Genomic DNA, 13,658 nt, shown 5'->3' on the forward strand with positions numbered 1-13,658 from the left:
GAAGTGCCAAAGAACTATGCTTAGTAAGCTCCTCATTTTACAGTGATGTTTCCCCATGCTTTTTTCACTTCAAAACTTTGACACTTCATCACCCATTAACTTTTTCCATTTTGGGGTTCTCAAAAGTAAACCATCTAATACAGAGCCAACTTAAGGATGTTATAGAGATACATGTTTTAAGAAACACACAATCAGTCAAGATATTTTTAAAGGATCTAATCTGTTTCCAATTTTATGCTCACAAAAAAAATTAAAGTGGGAGTTCTACAGACATAGAGCATTTAAATTCCTGTAAGGTCTAATACATTTGTATAGAACCTATACCTTTAATAGCTTTTTGTTTGACTGTGAAATGATTATTAAAAATCCCAAGACATTTTCACAATGATGGGGTGGTCCAGATGATTTCCAAATACATAGGCATATCAGGTAATCTTGTTCTTTACAGAGTTTTTTCACGGTGGGACACTGATGTAACTGACGAAATTTTACCTTTATAATTTGAAAGTTCAATAAACTAACAGTAAAGGTCAGGTTTTTGATTTCTTGAAATGTTTCTGGAGTAGAAGTAAGTTATAGATGTTACAGTGCAAGTAGACTTTAAAACGTTCTTATCCAGTGTATTACAGAGACTGCGTGCTACTGCTTAATGACAATGCATCTTTCTGGCTCAACTGCACTCTTTTCTCCATAAATTCCTACAGTAAGAGCTCTGCAAGGGTAGACATACCTTTATTTTTTTTTTATCTTGGAGGTATTATATATTTCTCTCTACTGTCTCTGCTTCACGTATTTACTTCATTTTACTTTACTTCTACTTTAGTCCGATTTACTTCAGTTACCAGGAATTATGAAATCCTAGGATCAGAAAAGAACTTCAAGAAATCTTCTCATCCCTTTTGTTTGTTTAACTGTTATTTTAAAAAAAATCCACCCTTTGGTCTTCTCTACTCTGAATTAAACAACTCATTTCCTTCGGTCTTTCCCCATAGGCCATATTTTTAAACCTCTGATCTTTTTCTTTTTTTTTTTTCCCCTTAGAATCTCTGCGTTGATCAATGAGTTTATTGAAGTGTAGTGCCCAGGACTAGACACAATAGTCCATCTAAGGCCACAGCTGAATAAAACATTGAAAAGAGCTGAGGGATTACTTCACATTTCCTTCCAGTCATACTCTTTCTTATACATCCTGCTATACATATGCTGAGGCATTTGTCTGTTTCACAACAGCATGACACTGTTAACTCATGTTCACTTTGTGACCCCTTACAACCCTGCATTTATTTTTTTATAGAACTATTTATAGACAGTTATTCCTCATCCTGTATTTATGCAGTTAATTAATCCTGACTAAGTATGGCATCTTGCATTTACTACTACTGAATGTTTTCATATTTTCTGTCTATATCTTTTTCATTAGGATCATCTTGAATTCTGTCATGTCCTCCTTCATTCCTAAGGTACCTCTAAATGTAGTAAGTCTGCCCTCTATTCCTCTCAGGTCATTAATGAAAATATTGAATAGTATCAAACCCAGAAGATACAGGCCATTAGAATTTGTCCTGCTATATATGTATTTCTGATGAAAAAGAAACTGAGGACACAGTCCCTTTGTTTGAACACACACACATAAACGTTGGTGAAAGAATTTGAATTCAAAACAAGGACAATGACTATTTCTCCAAAAAGGAACTTTCGTGTAGTGAAAAGTTTAATTTTCTAATTTCTCTCTATAGAGTTGCTACAGATTTAACCTGTGACCATCAAAAAATGACGTCAAATTCTATATAATTTTGTGAAACTTTTTGGCATCAATAAACTATTACTTAAAAAAAAAAAAAAAAACAACAACACAACCCAAAAATGTTTATTTGAAAAGGTACAAAGTAACTCTAAGGCTTGTAGCTGAACTACTGATTAGCAAAGCTTTAGACAAGCTGCCAGAAAGTGCAAAGTTACTTGACAAAAGGAGATGAAATTGGAAAGGGGGAAAAGTAGATTGATTTCAAGGAAATCTTTCTGACAATAAAATCAATAAGTCTGAGCTCCCAAGGGAAGATGTGGAAACTTCTTCACATCCCTGTCCATGGCAGGAGGGTTGGACTAGATGATCTTTAAAGGTTCCTTCCAACCCAGACCATTCTATGATTCTGTGAGTCTATGAACTTCAGGGCTTGGGATTTTTCAGACTTAAGTAGGCAAATATCCCATGGGGACCAGCTCTGCCCTGACAGGGAAATGAGACTGTCTTAGGTCACCCAGAGAATTAATACAGGCAATTCACAAGTCTATAGCTGCTACTTCCAAGGAGCACATGATCTCCATTAGGCACTACAAAGGAGTAAAGGGAGTCAATTCTCCTGAGCTGACTGTAGTTCAGTGCCTGAAGTTGTCTACAAGTCTTAGTATATCATGGACTTTTTTAGCTTTTTCACTGGTTTCCCAATGTTAGAAATTTAAAGCAATGGCACTTTTTTGTTTCTTTGAGATAGTCTAGTTCTTATTATAGCATGCTAATTATAAACCTTCACAGAGAAAAATCTTTACTATGTAAGTTTAAAATAAAATCATTCCTCTTTGTAAAAAAAATTTAAAAATAGAGTAATGAATACCATACCAGTGACTGCAGCTTGAAGAATCTACTTTGAACATGTGAAGGAATAGGAAGCAAATAAGATTTTTTTTCATAAATGTCTGTTACAGGTTGTTTTCAATTTTTCTCTTTATTTACTCCATGCAGCCAACTGCCCTACCCTTCCTACTCTTTCTATGCTATTTTATACGGATAGTAATAAAGTACAAGAGAGAGAACAAACGGCATGTGGCAGATGGCAAAGGCACACTTAATGTGCTACTGGGAAATGTATTACAGAAATGAGGACTATTCAGGAGCATACAGTGAAAAGTAGTACATTACACATAGGAGGACAAAGTTTTTATGAATTGAGGAAGTGTGAATTTAGCCTAGCTCCAGATTAACCACAGTCCCAGAGTCACTAATGTGCGTTAACACTGTGCTGATTTCTAGAGGGAGGTCTCGCAGGGTTAGGGATCTGCAGTTAGAAACTGGAAAGAAGGTGGTGAACTGTGAGAAATACATGCCACTGGCCTATTTCTCAGCCCTCTCCCTCCCCAGCTGCAGAAAAATTGGCAGTCAGATATATTTATCTGCTTTTTATCTGTGCTTTGGCACAGTTCATCCTCAAACCTCAGGACTCATCTTTAAGGAGGGAGATTGAGATCCCTGCCAGCTGAAGGCAGCTATTTTGCATCAAGTTGAGGGTGCTGGGGACCCACACAGAGACAGATTCCTCTGGCGGGTTGGATGTCTACTCCTGGACTCTACTAATAGACGACAAGGAGAAATCTCTCACTTTTCCCACGGCTTGACCACTCTGTGACTGCATGTCCTCTGTCATTGCAATACTGTGTTATTGTGTGAGGACAACTGGAATCTTATTTTGACTTCTGTAGTTAAATTTGGTTTGGATGAAGGAGAAGATGAGAATACAGGTAGGGAACCTAAGGAAAGTTTTCATCATGAGGAATTAATATATGGGGTCTTTTGTTCATATTTGGACTGCCTGATATATACAGTACTTTCCACAGAAATTGTGCCTGGATTAATTAATGAAAATTTTACTTAATGTACATTTTTTGAGGTTATAAAAGAAATTAATACACATTGAATCTGAATTTGCTTGCCTTCTTGACCTTTGCCTGTTTACACGTTAAGCTTGTGAGACTATATTTTACTGTGTGTTACTGAGTGTGACAGAGTGGGTCTCTGAACTCAAGCTGGACCTTAGACACTACTGTAATGCAAATAATAAAAAAAAGTTTTGCCAACAGTGCCTATATATATATATCTCAGGATTTGTCTCACTTTTTTTATTCTTTCCTTTAGAAGTTTAGAGTGTTCTTTGCTAGTCACTCAAGTACTAAATATTTAGTATCAATTCATATGAAAGTTGCTTTGATCTTCGTGTAAATAAACAGGCTCTCTTTCTCCCATAGGACTCTTTCTTGAAAATGATTTCTTTCATCAAGTAGTTTGTCGCATCTCTGTGAACATCAATACTGTTTCCTTCAGAACTTCAAACAAATATTTCCTGCACGTTTACAGGAAACACATTAAATACTATAAATGGCAACCTGCCTTGCACCTGTTTCAACAGTTAGAGAGAGGCTGGGGCAACTGAGAGACACAACCCTATCCTGACATCCTGGCAGATAAATGTCATATATGCAATGTCTTTTTTATGTTGTTAACAATCACGCGCGTGTATATCATATATTTGTAGATATATACACAGTTATGTATTTACATAAATATATGTATTTGTATACAATTCCAGACATAAGAACTCTTTCTTTTGTGCAGCCTGAATGTTTAAATGCTGACGGTATAAGCCTTGTAATTATATTTTGCATTTAGATAACAACTGTCATCCTGGAAAATCCCAAAGCACGACAACAACTCTAAAACCAATCATAGAACAACATAGAATTTGGGTTGGAAGTGACCTTATGAATCATCTAGTTCCAACCCCCCTCCTCCATATCCTGGGTGACCAGGTCTCCCGTTTCCTTCCAGAGAGGGCTCACATTTTTCCTACTCTTTCTTTTATCACTGATGTTGACTGTAGAAGCTTTTCTTTTTGCCCTTGATGTCCCTGGCCAGATTTAACTCTATCTGGACTTTAGCTTTCCTAACCTGTCTGCTTGGACAATTTCTCTGTATTCATCCCAGGCTACCTGTCCTTGCTTCCACCTTCTGTACACTTCCCTATTGTGTTTGAATTTGTCCAAGAGCTCCTTGTTCATCTATACAGGCTTCCCGGCATTTTTGCCTGACTTGCTCTTTGTTGGGATGCATTGCTCCTGAGCTTGGAGGACTTGATCCTTGAGTACTATCAAGCTTTCTTGGCTGCCTCTTCCCTCCAAGGCTTTATCCCGTGGTACTCTACCAAGCAGATCCCTGAAGAGGCCGAAATCTGCTCTCCTGAAGTCCAGGGTACTAAGTTTGCTGTGAGCCCTCCTCACTGCTCTTAAAATCTTGAACTCCAGCATTTCTTGGTCACTGCAGCCAAGGCTGCCCTTGAGCTCCCTGCCAGTCCCACCTTACTGGTCAGAACAAGGTCCAGCATAGCACCTCTTGTCATTGGCTCCTCTATCACTTGGAAGAGGTTTCCTTATGGACAGGAGGGTATGCAAGGAGAAATCTAACAAAATGGGAAGAGCGGGAGGATAGAAAGTCCATCAAGATGGAAGTTTACCTCTAAAAAAAATTCAGCAGAGTATTTGTTCACCCTCCAAAACAGACTGTAAACTTTCAGGCCTCATCTAAAAGGCAAAATAAATCCTGAAATCTTGGTGTCCTCTCCCCCAGCCAAAAACCCCCACACAAACCCTATATGGAACTCAGTTTGCTTCCCACCTCCCAGATGAATGCTTAGTACACTTTGAGGGGATTTTAATCATGGAATCCACTCTTAAAGTTTGTCTGCTCTTTTTAGACAAGATTTTTACTGATATCATTCAGCTGTAAAGTACTCCTTATTTACTTCATTATCTTTGAAGCTATGTGACCAGAATCTGGTCTTTGGTGTCTAAAATACAATGCATTGTGCTGAAAGCCATAGATTAATCTATCCCTAGAAGGCATAGTTTTGAAATGTATTTTCTGCAGAAATACTACTTTGTTAAGAATCTGAGAAAGAACTAGTGATTCAAATGAGTGATTCTTTTCCCTAGCCAGCTTCCTGGCACTAATTTGGATGATTGTCCTCTTCACCTTGTCATCAACTCTGCAAATTTTAACTTACCAGGAGGTCATTTGGGAAGTTTTCTGTAGACCTCCTGCTTTCTTACAGAACAAACCAGCCATCTGTGAAGAGAATTTTCATAGCTTTACTGGCTTTGGGTGCCCTTTTTTGCACTTAGAAAACTCTGAAATAATTTTAATTGAATCAAACTCATGAATTATAATGTCTGGGAAACACTGCAACATAATTGTCTCTCATTGTAATATTTACATTCTAACTTGATCATCCTCTCTAGTGTCCTGCTTTGGAGCTCCATTTTGACAATGTTATTCATGCTGCAATCAGTCAAGGCCCTGCTATATAATTCTAGTTTTGTTAAGTGATATGAATATTGAACAGCTAAGCTTTATTATCTTTGAATGAAGGCACTCTTTATTCTTCCTGTCTTAAGACTCAGTTAATATTCCAAATAAATACACAGCTTCCAAATAGGTACACAATTGGCCTTTAGTTAATCTTCAACCAAAGAGATTAGGGAAACTCAAGCCTGTTTGACCCTGCAGTAAATTTGAATCTGCAAACAGCTTCAGTGCTTTCCAGATTTTCTTCACAAGCAGCAGGTTTTCATTTGTCACTGTCCAAAAGGGAAAGTTCTCTCATTCCTGAATGAGTGGACACACAGACAGAATATGCATGCTTTTACAACGTTTACATACTTAACCAACACGGCTTATATCAGCCGTCTCTCTTTTTGTTCCTAGGCTGTGTAGATAATGTTTGCATGCCATGGCTGCCATTAATTCTCAGTATAAGGACTCTATCCAGTTTGATTTTGCTGTTCAAGTGCTGTATATTACATGGACAATGAATGAGTCATGGATCCCCAGAGCCTCAACAAATGGAGTCTGCCCTCAATAGATTAGACTGCTATGGAGCGAGGGCCAATATTGGCTCCTAGACCTCAGTCCAGAAGTAAGACTTAAGGTTGAACAAATTTGGGAAAGGGATATGCCAGAGTGCTACATGTGCTATTCCCAGCCAGAATACTCTAAGATAGTACAGAGTGTTACCATTTTTTTAAATGATTCCTTCCTTCAAAACAGATATTTGCTTTCATCGTTTTTTGGATCACCTCTGAGTTGGGATAGGAGTGATGTGCAGGCAAGGCTGCTGGGGGAGCACAATGAAGACATGATAGCTGAGCAATAGATAAAATACTCCAGGATGTAAATATATTGTTGAAAATCTGAAAATGTACTAGTGCACATTATAAAGACCTTTTCCCTAGAGCTAATTTGAATTTGCAACCATTGTCTCACTGAAACAGTAGGCCATGGTTTCACTTTGTGAATCATCAATTCTTTGAGTTTTAGCAGGAGCAGGACACAGCTCTGGAAGACATTTTGGATTGATCCAGGTAAATAATCCCAGTTTTCCTATGACAGTGTAATTTAGGAGCCTCATATCCTCTTGTAACCTACCTCATGGATTTTGGTGAGAGCAAAAATAAAAATGACCTCACTTTCCAGAGTTATGAAAGTGTATTAATGAAACTACATATCTATTAACTTGTCAGTTCAGAACATCTCATTTTAGAAACAATCCTGTTATGAGTTTGACATAGTGACATATTTGACATTAAGTTGAATATTTGGAGTTGTTTCACTTTGCCTCTGATGAACGCTTTTTAAAAGCTACTTTTGCTATTTGCCCATCTTGAAGTCTGTGACTAAAAATACGTGTCACTGATAGTATTAACATATAACCAAAGAGATCGTCATTGTTTGAATCTTGGTCGGTTATATTTCAGGGAGGGTTTTGCAAATATTATGACTACACTTTGCATTCTCATTCATGAGAATGAACATTGTTTATTTATTTCTTAAGTATAAATATGAAACTGCTGTAATATTTCCTTAGGTTTTGCCTTTTTTTTTATATATATAAGCACTATTTTCCTTTTTCTTACCTAGCACTCCTGATCTGCTTCTGCTGATCTGTGAGTATGAGTTTTAGTCAGATCAGTAAAATACAGTGAAGATTTACTTTTCAGTGGAGGGAGAGGCTGAGTTGGTTGGTTGAAAGTCTTTGACTGAAAGACTAGTCTGTTTTGTTTTTTAAACTGTTTGTAAAACAGTCTTTGTTAGGCAGTAAATCTCCAGTTAACCTGGTTTCTGAGGCCACTTAACCCACAGCAATTACACTGATGGGCCAATGCAGTCCCTGGGATAACTCTATTAAGAGCAGTTGAATTACACCGCAGTTGGATTAAATTGTGGTGGATTAATTTATGGCGGATGAAATAATGCCTTGGTATACTTCTGAAAAGGTGCCTCTCTCTCAACACACTGGATTCAGGGGGTCCAAACCAGCAACAGTTTCAAAAATGCACGGTGGGAGAGGGAACAAACCCCTGCTTCACAGCCTCCTATGCCCCTGCTGCACCCTCCCTCTTCTGGTGCCTTCTCAGTGCCCTCCATCCTCCTTCTCTCCTGCTGCTCTCAGCACAGAGCAGTAACTGGGTCAAGCCAGTGGGTCACCGACAACACAGTACGCACCTCGCTATGTGATGCCACGGGCCATACAGGATTACATGCTTAAGTTTCTCAAAGCCTATTTTATAGGCCCTAATAAAAGTCTGCTCTTGATGAGACAGAGGAAAGGGGCAGTCAGTAAAAATGGGCATATTTCAAAGGTGAAGATATTTTTCAGCTAACAGATGTAAACTAAATATCAGGGCTATTTCTAAGCGCAGCTCTGCTGGAAGGGCTTTCAAACAAAGCATGCCTTTGTTCCTTCTGTTTAAAGAGAAAGAAAAGACCCTCCAAAGTCCAGCCGCTCAAAGCTCAGGATCTTCATACTAACAGGGAAAGAGATCAAATCTTTCACATGCCATTTGGTATCAGTCACATCACGTTATGCAACATGACTGCCTTGTCACAACATAATGCGCTGGGGAGGAATGACAAAAGGCGTTTTTCACAGCTACATTTGAAGAAGCCACAACACTTCAAAAAGGCAACTTAATATATTTTCTTGTTAAAGGACCTGCTCAAAGCACAGATTGAAAATGTACTCTTTTCCCGAGTCCATTTCTGGAAATACACACATTCTTGAAACATATCTGTATCGAATATATGAACACAAGAAGACATAACCTCTTTACACAGGAAAAAATGACTGAGTGTACAGTGTACATATGTCTTAGTTTCTACAAGCTTATATAAAAGCGGGATGGTACATGTAGCATACACAGTTACACATGGTTGATATCTACGGATTAACTTCTGTGATCACTTTGAGTTTGGTGATCCTTACTGCAACAATTAGTTTACCAGTTTTAGCACAAACATTCAATTTTCAGGAAATTGTATGTTTTTTATTGCCATCATAATAAAGTGAGAACACTTATGCCAGTGGGCACTTTCTCCATCCCACAGTTCTTATGATCACGGTGACAATTTATTTTTCCTGCCCATCAGAAGCTCCTTTCTGCTTGGTTTATGCCCAGTCATTTTGCCCCCTCCTTTCCCTCACCTGCCTTCCCTAAATGTCCCTTGTGCTCTTCTCGGCTCTAACCCTGGCTGCATTCCAGCAGATTTAAAGGTGCCAGTAATGGCCTTTGTGTTAATCCAGAGAATGCTTATAACAGAAATCAGATGACAGCATTAGAAACGTTGGTTGACTTGAGCCACCATCAAGACTCCAACGCTTGAACTCAGTTGTGTCTAGTGTTGATGTACTGAGGAGTGCCTGTTCTTTGGCAGCTGCATGGTCTTGTCACCTTTGACTTATCTTCCCAGCAGTGTTGTGTCCTTTGCCATGCTGAACTGCCATTTCTGGAAATGTCACCTCCTCAAGCAGAGCAATTATGGATATAACACATCAGTGTCAAGAATGAATGATTCAGTAATTCACTGGTGCTTGAAAATGTCAGTTCTAGAAATACTCATGTTTTCTTAAAGTTTGATTGCAGCTTGGGCATGTTAATCCAGAAAGAAGGCACTCAAAAAGTGAGAGAAACTGCTTAGTTTGTTATCCGCAGTCCTTCTGAGAAGTGCTTGTTTCTCTGCTGAAATTCCTTTACCTTGGAACCAGAGAGTCCGAGGGGATTAGGAAGTCCAATTGTGCTAATTAGCAACATCATCTAATGATTCTGCAGGATGTGGATTATATCTGCTAGACTGTGTTAATATTAAATATGATCTTATGACTGTGCAGGATGACCTCAATACTTTTAGTCATTCATTGGCTTTTGACTTTATGGCATGAAATCAACACCTACTATTAGTTTCCAATATGGTGGGATTCAGCCTTTTCTGGAATCACTTCAGATTTATAAGAGTGTAAGTAAAAAAACTGAGCCAATGTTACAATAATAAATGTAAAATGTTGAGATTCTTAAATATGAAACCTCAGGAGAATAGGCTATTAAACTTACCACACAAAGGTACATTAATTTCACACACTTTTGCCAAGAACTACAAGAAAACTTCCACTTTGATAATGAGGATAAAATATTTTATTGTTCTTTACACATGCTTGAGGTTGCAGATTTCAAGAAAGAAATAGGCATCAATTAAAATTGCCTTAGAGAAATATTAATTTCCATTTTCCCTCATGAAAGTGGGGTTGGGAAAACTGCTGTTTCAATGGATTCACGATTATTTATTGCTACTAAAAATGAAAGAGTATTAATTCCAATCCCTGACCTAAAAATATTTTTCACTGTGTAGTGTGGAGAAACTACAGAAATATTGAAAGTTCTCTATCCTTTACTTTGGCAGGTATCTTGTCTTCAAAAAACAGACAAAACCTGAGAATACTTGAAGCATAGTGTATGCTTCTGGGCTTAAAGAATGAAAACAAGTTAAGTTTGAACTGTTAGAGGTTTTTCATCCCAAAGGTCATTTGATTACAGACAGGTTGTTTACAAGACTGAAGCTCATTGCTACTGAAGTAAATGATTCCAATAACGTTAGATAAAATCTGCTCATTTATTTTATATTTCAACTAGTTTAAACTCAATGCTGGTTTGCTTTCCTTGAAACATATTTGAGATTCTTTTGCATTAAGAAAGTAAATTTTAAAGCAAAGATATTGTCGATGGTCCATTTTTTAACTTGCAGTATGACTGGTAAAAATAAAAATGTAGCAATAAAGGATGCCTCCATAGTCTCTCTCCAACTGGAGGGGAGGGAAGGAAAAGAAAAGTCAATACTTGGCTGGAATCATGAGCAGCTTGTTGGCTGAGTAAATCAGTCAGGAGCCCTGCAGCTGGTCAGCTTCACCTCACCGATAAATGTCACAACTCACTGCTGTCAATATGAATTACCAGAAAAGGTTTCCTAGAAACTAGGGATGAGGGAGCTGTTTTCTTTTGAATGAATTATACAGGCCAAAATAATACTGAAACAAGATTAGAATAGGTTGTTCTGATTGACTAGGCAATTATTTAAATGTACCCTGGAGGTGAGACAAACCATGGAAAATAATGCAGCCCAGGTCACAGAATGCAGGAAATTTATGACTTTAACAGAGGTTTAAGAAGTTATGTTTAAAAGCCCATGCATTAAGTTGCAAAGCAAGTTTGCTTTAGTTTTTTTAGTGCTAGAAATGGTATCTGAGGAAGCAGAAGTTTTCCATATAAAATTAAGGAAGGTAAATAATGTTTGAAGTTGCTCCACAAAGGTTTCTCCCCAACAAGGTGCTTTTTGCAGCTCCAGCAGACTTCTTCATGGGAGGGGGCAAAGGCAGGTTCCCTGCATGGTTGGGCTCCCACGACCCATGCTCCAGGAGCAGGAGGTGGCCGTTGAGAGCAAGGCTTTTGTATGGCCCCTTCGGGATGAAAGGAGGACTCTGAAAACACACAATGAGCCCAAATTAGTTTCAGTCACAGAGAATAAGGAGCACCCACCAATCTGTGAGCCGGCTGGGCGGTAAGCACTTCTGACATTTGTTACCAGAAATAACAGTGAGTGGGTAGCTGCCTTAAAACAGAAAAGCAGAGATTTTAATCGCTGCTTCTACACCTTGTCCTCATGTGTTGCATGTTAGGCTGCACCCAGTTGTTGCCATTGGACCTGACAGGATGTTGACAGGGCAACATGTAATTTGGAACAAAACAATAAAATGGTAACAACTGAAAAAAATGCTATTTTTATGTACCTGCAAAGCACATGTCTGTACTCTACAAGCAGTGACTATGCTGGTCAGAAAATGGAATCCTCTTTTCACAGAAAATCTGGACATTGAAGTTATGATAACACAAAAAAAACCTCTGAACAAAACAACAACCAAAAAACCAAACAACACAAAAATGTTCCTGCAAAAAGAAAGGATTTCTAAAAATTGAAATGGGATGTTTATTTTAATTGAAATATTTAATTTATCAATGATGAATTATTTTCATTTCAGTAATATCAGTTATTTTTATTCAGTGAGGCAGAAAATGGAACTTAGCAGAGTAAAAATATACCAAAAAATGATGTAAATATGAGTTTCGTTTTTATTCTGAAAAGAATCTGAAAAAAATCATAACTAAACAAAATGTTTACTTGCTTTGGATGTTTTATTTTTAACACATTTTAAGAAATATTACTGTATTATTAAGGATACGAATAATAATAATCAGAAACATGATTTCTAAAGGAAGAATGTCAAATGCCTCAATGAAATAATGTAAAAAGAAAGCATTCTAACTTCATCATAGTTTTTTCTGAAAAGAATTCTTGGTGGCATCAACATGACTTTGTGAAACGTTTTGATTTTGAGTGCCTTAAACAATAGAAAATGGTCCTGTCAAGTCTTTCAAGCAACTCTTTATTTTCTTATGTAAAAAATGGTAATGCACTCAAAATTTAACACAGCATACCTACTTAATCCAGACATATTCCTACAATATTCAAATTAAACCCAAATCAGAAAGAATATTTTCACTTTATTAAAATAATGTCTTTTGACTTTATTCAAATGAATCAAGGAAATAATAAAGTTTTAGACTTTCTTTCCAATTGAATCAAGCACCAAATGGACAAGCACACTATTTGTACTATAGTAAAATTACATTTCTTAGTGGAACAAATGTTCCAGCACTGTACGGAAAGAAGATAAGAAAACAAAAGATGTAAAAATAATGATTGGTAAGGCAATTTGCTTGACAGTGTATCAGGTTTTGGTACCCTTAAGCTGTTTCCTTAATTATCTATTAAAGCTATCTGGATACCACCTTCTTGCCTTTGATATCATATGGAAATAAGCAAGATTTATAAACTACATATGAACATAGCTTCTGCTTAGAGTCCTGGGGCTTTGCTACCAGCTCACTGCTTTTCTCTGTGATTTCTGGGAATCTGGCAGTCCATCCAGAGCTGTAGGACCAGCTGGTCCAGGCTGGCACCCCGAAGCCTCTGGCATACGGCCACTGCATATGTGCGTTTCCATTGAGCAACACGGGTGCTGGCATTCCCCAGCAGGCATCAGATTCCTTGTGGTCCTGCAACAGAGCAGGCTGGTACGTGGTACCCATCAGAGATGCTGAAGAGCAACTGATACAGCAGCTTCCTGACCTACAGAATCAGCATGCGTGCTCTGTAGAACACCAAAGCCTTTATGTCCACCTAGGTTTTCAGGCGGAAATGCAAGAACTCTACTTGTAGACCATGATTTGATAATGCAAGGTTTTAGAAAGGCATTGGCAAAGCTTCCGAGTAGGCAAGCATTGTGCTTTCTTTGTGCTGTAAGGTAATCAGAGCATATCTGTTAATCTTGCTCAGTATCTTGGCATGTGACAGAGCTTTTAGGCTGGACAAGCTGTATGTTGCTGAGTAGGAAAGACCAGATACCCATTATTGGAGAGCTGCAACTGAAATGCAGTGCCTTACCCAGGTC

This window comes from Calidris pugnax, unplaced genomic scaffold (genome assembly GCF_001431845.1).
Source record: "Calidris pugnax isolate Ruff unplaced genomic scaffold, ASM143184v1 scaffold51, whole genome shotgun sequence".
NCBI lineage: Eukaryota > Metazoa > Chordata > Aves > Charadriiformes > Scolopacidae > Calidris > Calidris pugnax.